The sequence below is a fragment of the Prionailurus bengalensis genome, chromosome E2 (genome assembly GCF_016509475.1).
Source record: "Prionailurus bengalensis isolate Pbe53 chromosome E2, Fcat_Pben_1.1_paternal_pri, whole genome shotgun sequence".
Classification (NCBI taxonomy): Eukaryota; Metazoa; Chordata; class Mammalia; order Carnivora; family Felidae; genus Prionailurus; species Prionailurus bengalensis.
In genome coordinates this window covers 12,781,666-12,798,624 of record NC_057352.1, presented here as the reverse complement: position 1 = coordinate 12,798,624, position 16,959 = coordinate 12,781,666, and positions in this window count along the sequence as shown.

Genomic DNA, 16,959 nt, shown 5'->3' with positions numbered 1-16,959 from the left:
TAACTTTCTGTCCTGTTGCAGAGATTGGGCGGATTTAGTATGCATCTGATCTTTGGAAGAATATCTGGTATGTAGCGTATGCTCAATACAAACTTGCTATTGTTCTTATTATCCTCATCATTAGTATTACTACAGTGAATTCTTAGGAAGAGAATGCTCACTGGTGTAATGAATTTAGAAAAGCTTTCATAACCACTCATTCATCTAAATTTCAGATAGTCCGTTATGGATACAATTTAGAAAAACAATTCGAAAGGGTTTTTATTCAGTTTATCCCTTAAGCTGCATAAAAAATGAAGGCTGAAAAGAAATGTGGATTTAGAAAGCGTTAAGATGTTGGGAATGTACCTCTTGAAGCGCAGGGGGTGTAAAGCAATTTGCCTGTAATGAATCCCAACAGAGAGGTAGCCAGTAATTAAAATTCTCTGTTCACATTTCAAGATAAATTACAAATCAAAAACAAAAAGTTGTGCGTTTGGGAATTCTTTCCCCAGATATTATTAGGACAAATTTCAGACACTCTGAAAAACTTAAAGAATAGCATAATATCCATATATTCTATTTAGAATCGATAATTGTTAACATTTGGTCCTATTTGTTTTCTCTATGAATTTATACGTACATATGTGTATGTATACTCATGTCGTTTGACTTACGATGTAGAAATTATGACCCTTCCTTCCTGAACATATTAGCGTGCATCTTTTAAGAATAAGAACAGTCTTGGGGTGCCTGGGTGGCTGGTTAGTTAAGTGTCCAACTCTTGATTTTTGCTCAGATCATGATCTCATGGTTGTGAGATTGAGCCCCGTGTCATGCTCCATGTTGAGTGTGGAGCTTGTTTGAGATTTTCTCCCTCTTCCTCTGCCCCTCCACTGCTCGTGCTTCTTCTCAAAAAAGATTTTTAAAGAATAAGCACAGCCTTTAAGATCATGGTCATACAGGAAAATTATCAATAATTCTGTAATATTCTTTTATATTAACTTTATATGTCCCAGTACTCCCAAGCTACCCTATTGCTTTGTATTTTCTTTTTATTTTATTTTTTATTTTTATTTTTTAACATTCATTTTTGAGAGACAGAGGGAGACAGAGCATGAATGGGGAAGGGACAGAGAGGGAGACACAGAATCTGAAGCAGGCTCCAGGCCCTGAGCTGTCAGCACAGCCTGACACGGGACTCGAACTCACGAACTGTGAGATCATGACCTGAGCTGAAGTCGGATGCTCAACTGACTGAGTCACCAAGGTGCCCCTGCTTTGTATTTTCTAATGAGCATCTCGTTTATATTCATGCATTGCATTTGGTTTTCATGTCTCTAGATTTTAATCTTGAACAGACTTAAAAAAATTTTTTTAACATTTATTTTTGAGAGAGAGGGAGACACAGAATCCGAAGCAGGCTCCAGGCTCCACGCTGTCAGCACAGAACCTGACAACAGGGCTCAGACTCACAAATCGTGAGATCATGACCTGAGCTGAAGTCGGATGCCTAACCGACTGGACCATCCAGGCACCCCCTTGAACAGACTTTTTGAAAATTAAGGAAAGCTGGTTTGTAGAATCCCATGCATTCTAGATTTGTTTCTTCCCTCTGTCCTTTGTATCTCTGATAAAGTCAAGTTAGAGCCAGAAGCTTAAACATTTTTGGCCAAATACATCATAGGTGGTGATAGGTACTTCATATTGCAACACACCAGAGACACTTGCCAAAACTAAGTTTGCTCATTTGATTCCGATGGTGACTGCTAGAGCTCCCCATCATAAAGGTCCATTATACAACTACTTGGCCAACTACTTTTGAAAATGTAGTCCTATCATATGTATATATAAGTTCTGAATTAAAGAGAAAATTGAAACAATTATAGGTTGTTCGAAAAGTGATGATGAAATTGTGTATCAGAACTTGTAGAATGTGCCTGAAGCTCTGTTCCTTGGAAAATGCCTTTTAAAGTGTCTTGGAGAAAACCAAGATGCATCTGGCCAAATGGAGGGCCAGACCTATGCCTTGTTTTCCCCAGTATCTACACGGTCCCTGTCATACTGAACTAAGAAGCTATCAAAATAACAAACCCTAAGCCAATATACAGAAACCATTTATACCACTAAAATTGTCCCAGAACTTCTGAAGTTATGTGTCAAAAATTACCAGTACTGAATAGTGCTTGAGAAATCGTGGGAATCCCTGGTTAAAGAAGCTTATGAAGTAGCACTTACTAAATCTCTCAAGGAAAAATCAAACGCACCGTATCAATTTATCGGAAAACTAAAGAGTATTCTAGTGAAGAAAGTTGTTCAACTTCCTTTAAGTTGGTGTATCTCAAACTTTGCCATGGAAATACAGATTCCCATTATGTATTTCCATCTTAGGGATATGAAACTGTATTGGGAAATGCTGCCATAACTAGAGGCCCTAAAGTTGGGCATTTCAGTCACCAAACGTGCCTGGGAGCTATGAGGGAATGGGCAGTTAGCATCATGCTCTCAAACAATTGCCTTCTAATGTTTTCTCTTACTCGTGAGTAAAAATCTTTGTTGTAGCTAAGTCGAAGTGGCTCCTGAGTCTTACCAAATGTCATTTCATCATCCCTTCCTGCAATGTATAGTATTTAATTTGTTAACATGATAATTTATATTGACAGATTCTCTTGAATCTTTTTCCCATTCCCGGATAAACCCAGGTTAATTGTGTATATATTTTGATGTATTTTATTTGATATATTTATTTTACTTTGATATATATTTTGTATGTATTTTGATGCACTGCTGGATTTCATTTGCTCCCACTTAGAATATTGACATCTTATGAGTGAGATTACATAATAGTGTTATTTTTAAGATATATATATATATATATTTGTATTGCAATTACCTGTTCTTTAAAACTGTATTGGGGTGTTTTGAATTGGAGATCTTTAATCACATTTCTAGTTCTATCTGTTGATTTTTCTTGTCTTTGAAATTCTGCTTTGGACACAACAAATTCAGAGTGCCCAGCATAGTTCCTTTAAGGAGACTTTTCAGCCATGTAGTACCGGTCATGATCCACATAAAATGAGCATTCCAACATGGCCCCTCATTGAAAATCCTTCATTATGTGTTCTTGGGAATACTATGTTGGGAAGTCAGAGCTCCTCATCAGACTATTATGATCATACTTGTACATGTCTTTCTCCATATACTGGAAGTGGAGTTGTTTGGGTTTGGTCAGGGATATGCTTGTGTTCAACTTTAATTCTTCTAAATACATTCCCAAACAAGTGTACCAACTGGCACTCCCACCAACAGTTGTATGAATGTTCTGCTTTCTCTATATCCTTGACAACATTTGGCATCAATTTAAAACAATGTTTGCTACTCTGGTAGATATCATGGTTTGCATTTCCTTTTTTTTTTTTTCTGATTATTTATTAGCTGTTTGGATATTCTTGCAATTTCTCTACTCCTTGCTCCTGACATTGGATGCATTAGGTGTATCTGGTTTCACAAAGCATCTGTAAAACATGTAGGGCAGGATGTAACACCTGGGCAGTGATAGGCAGTGACTGTGTGTGTGTGTGTGTGTGTGTGTGTGTGTGTGTGTGTGTTCATCCCCCAGCAGACATGAGCTGGGTGATGGCTGTGGTGGAATTAGTTTTATCTTTGCCTCTCTAGCTCCCAATATGGGCCATGACCCTTAGTTATTTGATGTAGTTAGGATATACTCAGCAAAAATCAGAATACCAAACTAGCTGAAGCAATGAGGAAGTATACTGAGTCAAATAACAGGCTCTTGGGAGGAGAGGAGTTTCCAGAGATTTTTGATTCATCAGCAAAAGGAAATATTCAGAGACGCATGTTCTCTTCTGTTTTTTACTATGCATTCTTCAGTGTTGACTTGGGTACCATGATGGCTGACAGACATTTTAGACATTATATACAGGCATGACAATATTCAGGGCAAAGAGTATGAGAGATCATTTTTTGTGACGTTTAGGAGCAAGGAACATTTCCCATTAGCCAACAGTGTATGTCTGCTTTTATCCTAATTGTTAAATTGGGTCACAGGTAATTTCTGAAATAATCACTGGTATTACTTTAAGTTAATCACAGACTCTTGAAGGTTTTATTTAAATAAATAGATCAGGCTCAAAGATTTCATTATCTTTTTTTTTTTTTTTTTTTTTGAGAGAGAGCAAGCAAGCGAGCACAAGCAGGGGAGGGGGCAGAGGGAGAGAGAGAATCTTAAGCAGATTCCACGCTAGACCGACATGGGGCTCAATCCCATGACCCTGTTATGGCCTGAGCTGAAACCAAGAGTCAGACACTCAACTCACTGAGCCACTCAGGTGCCCCTTCATTATCTTTTTATGCATATATGAAGAAAGAACCAGTGATCCTTTATTTTAACAATAACAAAAAATTTTACATGTATACATGTCACAAAACAGATGACAATTTAAAATTAAATGTATATATTAAGACCACCAAACATAATCACAGACTAATCAGAGGTTTGCATTTATTTCGCAAAGGCAACAAAAATTCTGAAGTAGTCAATATTATTAGAACATTTACTAGTACTTTTTCATCATCTGATTTTTTTGTGTGTGTGCAGCTATGAGGGACAGGGGAAATATTAATGGTTTAACCTTGTAAAGTGTTTTTTTTTTGTTCCCAGAGTCAAAGAAGCCTACTCTTTTAACTCCTGGAATTCTGTTAGTTTCAAGGATGAGAAGGTCAAGGTTGGCAATGTGGAAATGAAGTCAAAGGTGTAAGTAGAATTGGGCAGAATGTATTTGCTAAGTTTATTTTTATAGCACACAAACATAGTGCTAAATACAAAAGAAGTGTTTTTCTGTCCCCTTTCCTATACAATGACTATTCAGAGAAAACTACATTTTTCATCTTCTTCTGTATTCTTGGGCAGATATTCTGTATAAAATAGCAGAATATATTGCCTCAGAGTAGACATTCAAGACTGAAAATATCCCATTAATGCCTCATAATTCAGTGTCACCCATATGCCATTATTATGGATTTCACCAATAAAAATTTTCATTCAGTTTACTTTTACTATTCCTGAGTGTTTACTGTGGAGGAAAGGGTCTGCATTATCCTTGGCCACAATTTTTAAATATTACCCATTCTTAATGCTTTTTTATGCCTGTTGCTCAAGAGATGTTGTGATTTCTTCTACCACCATCACTATGGTGATTTTCTTTACTTCTCTCCTATGTTGAATTTTTAATTTTCTTTCATTTACCTGGTGGAAAACCTCTAGTTGCTTTCTTAGAAGTGATTTTGAAATCATGTGGTTAAAAAAATTATTCTACCCTTCTGTTTCTAGTGTCTCCTTATTTGGGTCATATTGTATTAAATTTATGCCTACATATAAATGATTGCTTTTAAAAGTCTAGCACTTGAGGTAAATGCCTGACGTCTAAGTGCTACACCAGACTTAGACCAATCCATTCCATTACCTACCAGGCATTGTTCTCCCTACTGAATATAGTGCAGGAGTTGGCAGATTTTTTCTGTAAAGGGCCTGACAGTCAGTATTGTAGTTTGTGAGCCACAGGGTCTTTTTTTTTTTTTTTTAATGTTTATTTATTTCTGAGACAGAGAGAGACACAGCATGAGTGGGGGAGGGGCAGAGAGAGAGGGAGACACAGAATCCGAAGCAGACTCCAGGCTCTGAGCTGTCAGCACAGAGCCCAACGTGGGGCTCGAACTCATGAACTGTGAGATCATGACCTGAGCTGAAGTTGGTCGCTCAACCGTCTGAGCCACCCAGGCACCCCTTCATGGGGTCTCTCTCTTTTTTTTTTTTCTTCAATATATGAGGTTTATTGTCAAATGGGTTTCCATACAACACCCAGTGCTCATCCCAAAAGGTGCCCTCCTCAATACCCATCACCCACCCTCCCCTCCCTCCCACCCCCCATCAACCCTCAGTTTGTTCTCAGTTTTTAAGAGTCTCTTATGCTTTGGCTCTCTCCCACTCTAACCTCTTTTTTTTTTTTCCTTCCCCTCCTCCATGGGTTTCTGTTAAGTTTCTCAGGATCCACATAAGAGTGAAACCATATGGTATCTGTCTTTCTCTGTATGGCTTATTTCACTTAGCATCACACTCTCCAGTTCCATCCACGTTGCTACAAAGGGCCATATTTCATTCTTTCTCATTGCCACGTAGTACTCCATTGTGTATATAAACCACAATTTCTTTATCCATTCATCAGTTGATGGACATTTAGGCTCTTTCCATAATTTCCATAAAAATTCTTAACTACCTGAATGTCCGTGAATGGGGTAAAAGTTATGAGACATACACACAGACTACATCAATATAAGGGAATATAATGTAGCCATTAAAAATGTAGGAAATAGGGGCACCTGGGTGGCTCAGTTGGTTAAGCGTCTGGCTTTGGCTCAGGTCATGATCTCACAGTTCCTGAGTTCAAGCCCCGCATCGGGCTCTGTGCTGACAGCTTAGAGCCGGAGCCTGCTTCGGATTCTGTGTCTCCCTCTCTCTCTGCTCCTCCCCCACTCATGCTCTGTCTCTCTCTCCTTCAAAAGTAAATAAAGATATATTTTTTTAAAAATGGAAAAACCCCATAACCTCAAAATGTAAAAACTATTCTTACTCTGGTGATTGGCCATCGCCAAACAAAAAAAGACAGTGGGCCAGATTTGCCCCATAGGTCATAATTTTCTGACTCCTTTTAAAGATGAATAACTGAAAAGTCAACAATCATGCTGTAATGGACATTTTATTTTGCCTTTGGAGATGGACTTAGGAAAATCCAAATATAAACATAAAATGACACATTATGATGAGTGATAATGAAGAACAAGAAGGATTTTTTTTTGAGAACCAATGATGGGTGATCTTGATTTAAATATGGATATAAGAAGGGCCTGTAAGAGAAATTAATAAATACACTACAGTTTGAAAGATGAGAACACATTCCTATGGCAAAGACCAGGGGGAAGAGAATTCCTGGTACCACAAAGTCCCCAAGAAAACAAAGTGCTCGAGACTCTGAGAGGAACTGGAGGACGTTCAGAGATGTGGGAATATCAGTGCTGGGTGTTCACCTCATTCCCCTCTGTGAAAGCTTAGTTCTGATTTAAATGTTTAAATGTCATTTGGCTGGATCCCCTTTCTTAAGAGTTCCCTTAGACAGCTTATGTGGGTCACTTACAGTAAATGGCAGAATTGCTGAGCCCTTGTATGCCTGAGATTTCTTTTGCTCTTTTATCAGTCTGGGTTCTCCAGAGAAACAGAACCAATAGGATAGATAGAAAGATAGAAAGAAAGATTAGATAGATGATAGATAGATAGATAGATAGATAGATAGATAGATAGATAGATAAAATCTGTAGAGTACTATATATGTATGTCAATCCATCTGTCTATCTATCTATCATCTATTGAACCAATAGGATGGAAAGAGGTAGGCAGTCCAAGAAGTCCCAAGATCTGAACTTGACAAACTGGAGACCCAGGAGAGTCAGTGATACATATATCACCATATATAGTGCCAGTTGGAGTTTGAAGGCTAAAGCTGATGATGGTTTAAGTTCCAATTGGAGTCTGAGTCAGAAAGCAGGAGGAGACTGATTGATGTCCCAGCTTCAAAACAAACACAGAATTCTTTCTTATTCAGCTTTTCAATTCTATGCAGGCTTTCCCTGGCTTGGGTGTGGCCTTCTCACACAGGGGAGGGCAATCTGCTTTACTCAGTCCTGATTCAGGTGTTCATCCATACAAGACACCCTCACAGACACACCCAGAAATAGTGTTTATCTGAATAATTCAAATACCTGAACACCTATGGCCCAGTCAAAGTGGCAGGTAAAATTAACCATCACAGCTCTGATACGATAGGGGGATTTGGCTAAAGCAATAGACGCAATTCGTGTTCACCCTAACGATCATTGTCGGTTTTATTCCAGCGACAACATGCCTACCCCAAGGAGGGGGACTAAGTAAATTATGTTTATGCTTAATGTGTCTGGTGCAGTGCTAAAAGATTCATATAGTTAACCAATTTAAATCTAGCAACAAAACCCTGCATGTATGGTAATATATTGCCATTATAACAAAGAGGAAAAAGAGAGCTTATGAAAGTTAAAAAACTTGTTCAAGGCCCACCAACTTCCAAGAGGGGGAACATGGATTTGAACTGAAATGTTCAACCGAACTGAATGAAAAGAGGCTTAACCACTCTTTATATATAATCTTTAATTATTACAAATATTAAGGGAGGAATTATTATCTTCCTAAGGATGAAGAAACTTGAATTTCAAATTTTTATCAACTAGTTAGAATTAGCCAGTGTCTAGTATCATATATACTCTTAAAAATGCTGTTTATATTGCAGATTTATATTTTAGGGCACATCTACAATTATACAAAATTGGGGAGACCTATTTTTGTATGTAACCTGTTTTTTCTTATTTCTTGAAATGTGACTATCAGCCATTATACCTCTACATAATTACTATTATTAACACCTGCCCAGATTCCCATTTTTAGAATACAATACTTTATTTGCCTATTCATAATTATTGTTTGCTAATATAATTAATCCTATGGAAAATAAAATTTTTTTCACTCTATCCATTACTGTGAAGTATTCTTTTATTTTTCTGTTTATTTTTTGTTTTTGTTTTTAATGTTTATCTATTTTGAGAGAGAGAGCACATGTGCACATTGTATGAGTAGGGGTGGGGCAAAGAGAGAGGGAGAGAGAGAATCCCAGGAAGGTTCTATGCTATCAGCCTGGAGCCCAAAGCTGGGCTTGATATCACAATCTCACAAACTGTGAGATCATGACCTGAGCTGAAATTAAGAATTGGACGCTTAACTGACTGAACCACTCAGGTGCCCCTGAAGTATATTCTTTTAAATGGTTGCCGGATTAAAGAACATATTTTATTTTATTTTTATTTTCTTAGAACATACTTATTTTTTAAAACTTTTTTTAGAGAGGGAGAGAGAGAATTCATGATCAGGGGAGAGGGGCAAAGGGAAAGAGAGAATTTTAAGCAGGCTCCATGCTCAGCATGGAGCCCAATGCAGGGCTTGATCCCATGACCTTGGTGTCATGACCTGAGCTGAAATCAAGAGTCAGACTCTTAACCAGCTGAGCCACCCAGGTGCCCCTAGGGCATATTTATTTTAAATAAGGACATAAAATACCCTCTAGGAAAGTTGTATATGGATTATTTTACACCAAATTAACTTGGAATTGATAGCACATAAAATTTATGGTACAATGGATATTATTTTTATAAAAGTTTGCCAGTTTTTAGGCTAATACGTAATATTTAGTGACGTTTCTACTCATGTCATAAATTTAGATATTTTTTCATGTACACATTTGTTTTATTAAATCTCCATTTATATCCTTAGCTCATTCTTTTTCATATCAGAGTGTTCATCTCTGTATTGCTGTACATAAGCTGCTTACTGAGGTGCCTGGCTGGCTCAGGCATATGACTCTTAATCTCAGGATTGTGGGTTTGCACCCCACATTGGGTATAGAGATTACTTAAAAATAAAATCTTTAGGGGTGCCTGGGTGGCTCAGTTAAGCATCTGACTTTGGCTCAGGTCATGATCTCACAGTGCATGAGCTCAAGCCCGACGTCGGGCTCTGTGCTGACAGCTCAGAGCCTGGAGCCTGCTTCGGATTCTGTATCTCCCTCTCTCTCTGCCCCTCCCCTGCTCACACTCTATCTCTCTCTCTGTTGGATTATATGGTAATTCTATAATCTCTGTTGGATTATATGGTAATTTTATATTTAAAATTTTGAGGAATCATCATAGTTTTCCACAGCAACTGCACCTTTTTACATTCCTGCCAGCAATGCACAAATGTTGCTGTTTTTTAACGTCTTCATCAACCCTTGTTATTTTTTTTTCTTTTTAAAGCATTTTTTTAATGTTTATTTTTGAGAAAGAGAGAGAGAGAGAGTGCGAGTGGGGAGGGGCAGAGAGAAACAGAATCCCAGGCAGGCTCCAGGCTCTGAGCTCTCAGCACAGAGCCCAATGTGGGGCTGGAACTCACCAATCACAAGATCATGACCCAAGCCGAACTGACTGAGCCACCCAGGCACTCCTCTTTTTCTTTTTTTAAATAGTCATCCTGCTCAGGGTGAAGTGGTATCTATTTGTGGTTTCGATTTGCATTTCTTTAATGATTAATAATATTGATCATCTTTTCATGTGCTTTTTGGCCATTTGCATATCTTCTTGGGAGATACATATATTCATTTGCTCTTTTTAAATTGGGTTGTTGTTTTGTTGTAGAGTTGTAGTAATTCTTTATATATTCTGGATATTAATCTGCCAGATAGATAACCTGAAATATTTCCTTTGTTTCTGAGGGCCGCATTTTCACTATATTTATAGTAACTGTTGATACACAAAGGTTTTTAATCTTGGTGAAGTCCAACACATCTATTTTTTCTTTCCTGTGCTTTTAGTGTTATATCCAAGAAATCACTGTCAAATCCAATTTCTTGAAGATTTCCTCCTATGTTTTCTTCTAAGAATTCTACCAGCTCTTAGTTTTGATCCATTTTGGGTTATTTTTTGTATATGGTGTGAGACAAGGGTCCAGCTTTATTCTTCTGCATGAGGGTATGCAGTTTTCCCAGCATCATTTGTTGAAGAGACTGTTCTTTCCCCATCGAATGGCCTTGGCCTCCTTGTCAAAATCAGTTGACAGAATAGTGTATGGGTTTATTTATGGTCTCTCAATTCTATTCTATTCATGTGTATGTCTATCACTTATGTCAGTAACAGTTTTGATGATAGCTTTGTAGTAAGTTTTGAAATCAGGATGTGTGAGTTCTCTAACTTGGTCAATCTTTAAACAACCCATATACATTTTATTCAGTGCTTGTTAAGTACATGGCTTTTATAATATGCTCATAAGATCAACATATTGATCATGCAATTTCTATCTGTTTGAACTTTTTACTGAGAGATGTGTTAAAATCTCCCACTATGTGTATGGATTTGTCTGTTACTCCTTGTAGCTTCTAGCATTGTTTTTGTCTCCAGGTCCATTCATTTTGTAACATCCCAAGGAGCCTCAGCATTATTGCCTTTTCAGCTAACTTTTTCATTTTTGCCCCAATGCAGATTTAATATTCTCAGATACTCAGCTCTATAACATTTATAGAATATCTATCAGCATTTGAGATAATTTTTCTATTTTACTGAGCATTTCCTGATATTTTGTAGGATTTTTCAAGTTATCTAGTCTGCTCCAAATAGAAGTCTTCATATTATTTCATGAAGTCCTGCCAGATTCTGTTTGTTTTCAGTGCCTACCTACCTCTGCCCCCTTTACTCTTATTTCATAGCTCTTAGTTGTACGGCATTATAAGTGCCATTTTATTGGTCTTCCTTTCTAACTCAACAGGCAGATCTTTGAAGGGACATACATTTCAGATTCATCTCCGTGTCCTCAGTAGAAGAGCTATCTCTAGGTTAAAAGAAGGTTCTTGGTCCCAAAATCCTGACAGGAAATGAAATCACAGAGTGTCAGAGGTCATGATTGGAACTAATGCAAATTTAGTAAATAGTAGGCTCATGGAAGAAGTACTTAAAATATTTGTTTCTGGGCTAGGTGAGAGAAGGGCCAATCACATGTCTGAAGGGGATAATTTGGGCCTAAGAGTTCACAGGAGTGTTTACTTATCCCAAGCTTTAGGGCAAAAACCTTCATCCTTACAGTGCCAAGGACTTAAGTCATGTATCTGGCTCTGTCAGGAATTAAGGTCAGGAAAGATTAAGGACAAACATCCTAGCCTAGACCTCAATCCTCAGACTCTTCTCTGGGTCTAGTTTCAATTCTGCCCTTTGTAAGGAAAATCGTAACCCCTTTCTGCAAATTTTGAATGAATCAGGATATGGCATCTAATAGGCTAGAGCTCTGCCTCCACTCTTGAAAGAACCTAGGGTTCCCGAGGTTGGAGGTAGCAGTCCAGATTTGTGAAGTGTGAGTTGCAGAACGGAATTACTGTAAGTTGCCTAATTAGGAGTGATAAGTCAGCACTGTTCATTCATGGATTGTAGCTCCTCTTTCTCCACCTGCTTCAAAGCAGTGTTCTGTTTCAACTTCCCAAAGATAGACATGGGGGAATCATCAGTTTAAAAGCCAAGGATAGCAGGCTTTGATAATTCCACTATCTTCTGCTAATGCTCACTGCTTACGTTTCCCAAGCTTAGAAGCATTTATTTCACTTAAGTTCCTATTTTACAGTGTTCTAGAAATTATCTTAGCTCCTCTTCCCCAAGGAAGGTCTCAAATAACAGCCACTAATGCCTTTTCCTCCAAAGTTCATGTAGTCTTCCAAAATGTCACTTAGCACTATTTGAATTGTTAAAAAAGCAGAAAAGCGTGTCCCTAAGGAGGGAAATATCAGTGTCTCACCCTTGCAGGTATTCTGAATTTTTGATGAGGTGGGAATAAACACTTACGTGGGAATATTTATGTAAAATCTTTGCTCTGTTTTTGGTTGAGGTGAGATAGGAACATGTGATAGCTGTTTTTAGTATACAACAACCTGGGTGAATCAGTAGAGATTATGTTCGGCTGTAAGACAGAGACAGAACGACTGGCTCAAACAGGAAAATTTTTCTGTCACCTAGAATTCTGGAGGTGGCAGTCTAAGCCTGGTTTTGTGGCTCTGCTCCAAAGTCCTCCAAACCATTTTATCCAACTCCAGGCAGCAGAATGGAGACACGGAGTAAGGAAGAAAGGGAGATAGCCAGGCGTGTTTAAGGAAGATTTCCCCAAACTGCCACACAATCTCAATGGTCTCCAGTTGGCCATAACAGAAGATCCATAATAAGGCGGGGGAATCATCATTCTGAGTTATGCACATAAGCAAATAAAGAAGTGGTCATTCTTTTATTATGGAAGAAAGTGGATGAATATAGGAGATAATTAGCACACTTGGCCCTAATTCAAATACGGACCATGGAAACCATCTTCTTGGATACCAGTATTGAACAAAAACTCTAAGGAGTAAATAATTGAGGGGTGCCTGAGTGACCCAATCGGTTAAATGTCCGACTTCGGGGGGCGCCTGGGTGGCGCAGTCGGTTAAGCGTCCGACTTCAGCCAGGTCACGATCTCGCGGTCCGTGAGTTCGAGCCCCGCGTCAGGCTCTGGACTGATGGCTCGGAGCTTGGAGCCTGTTTCCGATTCTGTGTCTCCCTCTCTCTCTCTGCCCCTCCCCCGTTCATGCTCTGTCTCTCTCTGTCCCAAAAATAAATAAAAACGTTGAAAAAAAAAAAATGTCCGACTTCGGCTCAGGCCATGATCTCATGGTTTGTGGGTTTGAACCCTGCATTGGGCTCTGTGCTGACAGCTCAGAGCCTGGAATCTGCTTTGGATTCTGCGTCTCCCTCTCTCTGCCCCTCTCCCACTTGTCCTCTGTGTGTCTCCCTCTCTCAAAAATAAACATTAAAAAAAAATATTTTTTTAAATAATTGAAATGGGAGTTTACAGGTACACTTACAGTATTTAAGTTTTTCTGGGGGTGCCTGGGTGGCTCAGTTGGTTGAGCATCCAACTTCGGCTCAGGTCACAATCTCACGGTTTGTGAATTCGAGCCCCGTACCGGGCTCTGTGCTGACAGCTCAGAGCCTGGAGCCTGCTTCGGATTCTGTCTCCTCTCTATGCCCCTCCCCACTTGTGCTCTGTCTCTCTTGTCTCTCAAAAATAAACAAATGTAAAAAAAAAATAAAAAAAAGTCTTTCTGGAATTTTTGGTCTCTTACATCCCATTATGTCCTGCTAATTCTACTTAAAATATGAAAATTTTTTGACTTTTTTTCCTACCATCACAGCTGTAGTGAATCTTCCTTATATGCAGCCTGGATTATTGCAGTCCCTAGTAATATTGGACAGATACTTTGTATTCAGTTTTTCCTGATGCTCCTCTCATTCCTGTCCTATATCCAATACATACTATATGGCCACCCAATTGAACTTTCTAAGACACAAGGCTAGTGTAACTGAGAAATTGATTTAAACTTTATCTAATTGTAGTTAATTTAAATATACAAACAAAAGCAGTGTAGGGGCAACTGGCTGGCTCAAAGAGTGTGCAACTCTTGATCTCTGGGTCATAAGGTCAAGCCCCACGTTGGGTGTAGAGATTACTTAAATGAATGAATAAATAAAACTTTTTAATTTTTTTTTTATTAAAAAAAATTTTTTTTAACGTTTATTTATTTTTGAGACAGGGAGAGACAGCATGAACGGGGGAGGGTCAGAGAGAGAGGGAGACACAGAATCCGAAACAGGCTCCAGGCTCTGAGCTGTCAGCACAGAGCCCAAAGCGGGGCTCGAACTCATGGACCGCGAGATCATGACCTGAGCCGAAGTCGGACGCTTAACCGACTGAGCCACCCAGGCGCCCCAATAAAACTTTTTTAAAAAGCAGTGTTGACATATTTTGCCATTACTGACAACTTTATTGTTTTGGAAGGACTACATTTCACTTCAACCACTGCATAGATCTTATTTTTGTATTATAATGTACATGTCCTGTGTAGATGTTGTTTCTAGTGTTACACGTAATCACATCACTGATGTAGCTGATGTCAAGCCATCGATGGGTTTACTTGGGTATTTTATGAAGACAACGTGAGTTGCAGTGACATGAAGGAAATAATAATTGGCAATTAAATATAAATACTTATTACTTTAATCATAATGAAATTATTCTAGGTTAAATAAATATGTACGAATTTTATAATTTTTTTTTTCAACGTTTATTTATTTTTGGGACAGAGAGAGACAGAGCATGAATGGGGGAGGGGCAGAGAGAGAGGGAGACACAGAATCGGAAACAGGCTCCAGGCTCTGAGCCACCAGCCCAGAGCCTGACGCGGGGCTCGAACTCCCGGACCGCGAGATCGTGACCTGGCTGAAGTCGGACGCTTAACCGACTGCGCCACCCAGGCGCCCCATGAATTTTAAAAGTTAAAATGAAAGCATACTAATGGCCTGTAGTCAAATGGAAGCCAGTACTCTGGCCAGAGTAGTAAAAAATAAGAGGCTGGAAGAAGTGCTATGAATTTCACCATAAATGCCAATTGCAATTTGCTGTGAACAGAGCAAACAAACAAAAAATTTTTGAAAAATTTTTGGAAAAAAAATTGATGAAAATTTTCAATAACCAAAAAGGAATAGATAAAAGCACTTGCCTGGAAGCAGCATTAAATGGGCAACCAAAATATTTAAATAACTTTGAAACATAATCTGAGCTTGTAACTGTGTGTAGCTATAAAATGGCTTTGTGTCTTACACACAAAATATCAATTTTCAGATGGAAATATAGAAAGATAAATTATTTTAGTTATGGAGTTTTGTTAGGATATGAAGACTAAACATTATATTTTATAAAAAAAAGGGGCACCTGAGTGGCTCAGTTGGTTAAGCATCAACTTCTGCTTAGGTCATGATCTCACAGTTCGTAGGTTTGAGCCCCATGTTGGGCTCTGTGCTGACAGCTCAGAGCCTGGAGCCTGCTTCCGATTCTGTGTGTCCCCCTCTTTGCCCCTCCCTGGCTCACGCTCTGTCTCTCTCTCAATAATAAATAAAAACATTTAAAAATTTTTCAAGTAAAAAAAAATTTTTTTAATTAAGCCACCAGTCAACTGCTCATAAAAGATCTTTCTAACAATATTAAAGATTAATTCAAAATTAGTAAAGCTACATATATTCTTTAGTTTTTAGGTGAGTTGTACAATATGAAATATTGCCAAATTAACACTCTGGGTACATTTTGTTTCAAAGACTTCCAAATCAAATAGAAATGTTGTCAATTTTCAGCCTACAAAATTAGATTCATACCATAGATAATTAAAAATCTATATATGTCAAAAAAAGAATTTCCTCTAGATATGAAAAAAAAATAACTTCTATTACAATAGGTGGTGCTCCAGCCATGCTGTTAAAATGTGGATTCCTTGGAATTTTAAGGTAAGAGCCTAATGTCTCCCTAATTGACTTGCTTCCCAGTAGGAAAAGTATGATGGCTTGGTATATACATGTAAATGTTATGAATCATTGTCATTTATGGAGCTGTTGAAAGAAACAGAAAACAATGAATTTATTTATCTTATGTTTTTTGCCAGTGCTCATTGGTTGAATGGTGGAAGAGTTATACAAAGATTTACGGTACTTTGAACTCTGAGGCTTTCTTTAAAAAAAAAAAATACTTGGTGGGGTGCCTGGGTGGCTTAGTCAGTTAAGTGTCTGACTTTGGCTCAGGTCATGATCTTGTGGTTTGTGACTTTGAGCCCCTCGTCGGGCTCTGTGCTCTCTCAGTCTCTCTCTCTCTCTGCCCCTTCCCCACTTGTGCTCTCTTTCTCTCTCTCAAAAATAAACATTTAAAAAAATTTAAAAATACTTGGCAAATATTTCATAATCAAGACCCCCAAAATGACAGTGTGATTTGCTTTCTCACAAGTATCACACTGCATTTGAACAAACAAAATCTGAAATTCCAAGGAAAGGAAAAACTGTTTTTATGACTTAGCTAAAAGGGTAGGAATATTTACTGAAAGTGATACTTTTCATAAGTTAATACTAATTTTACTAATTTTCCTATCATGAATTGGTATATGAAAGATTTTCTTCAGAATCAAAAGCATTGTCAAAATATGCAATTAAGAAACAGGAAATCTTAGTAAGGAAATAGAAGCTATAAAAAAAGCACTAAATGAGGACTACAGGACTAAAAAGTGCAACATCTCAAATTTAAGACTTGATACATAAGCCTAACAGCATAATTGAAATGATGGGAAAAAGAATCGGTGAATTTGAAGATAGAGTAAAAGAAATTATCCAATCTGAAAAACAGAAAAACAGTTGAAGAAAACAGAACAAGTGACCTGTGGAATAATATCAAAAGATTTAACATGAGTACTTGGA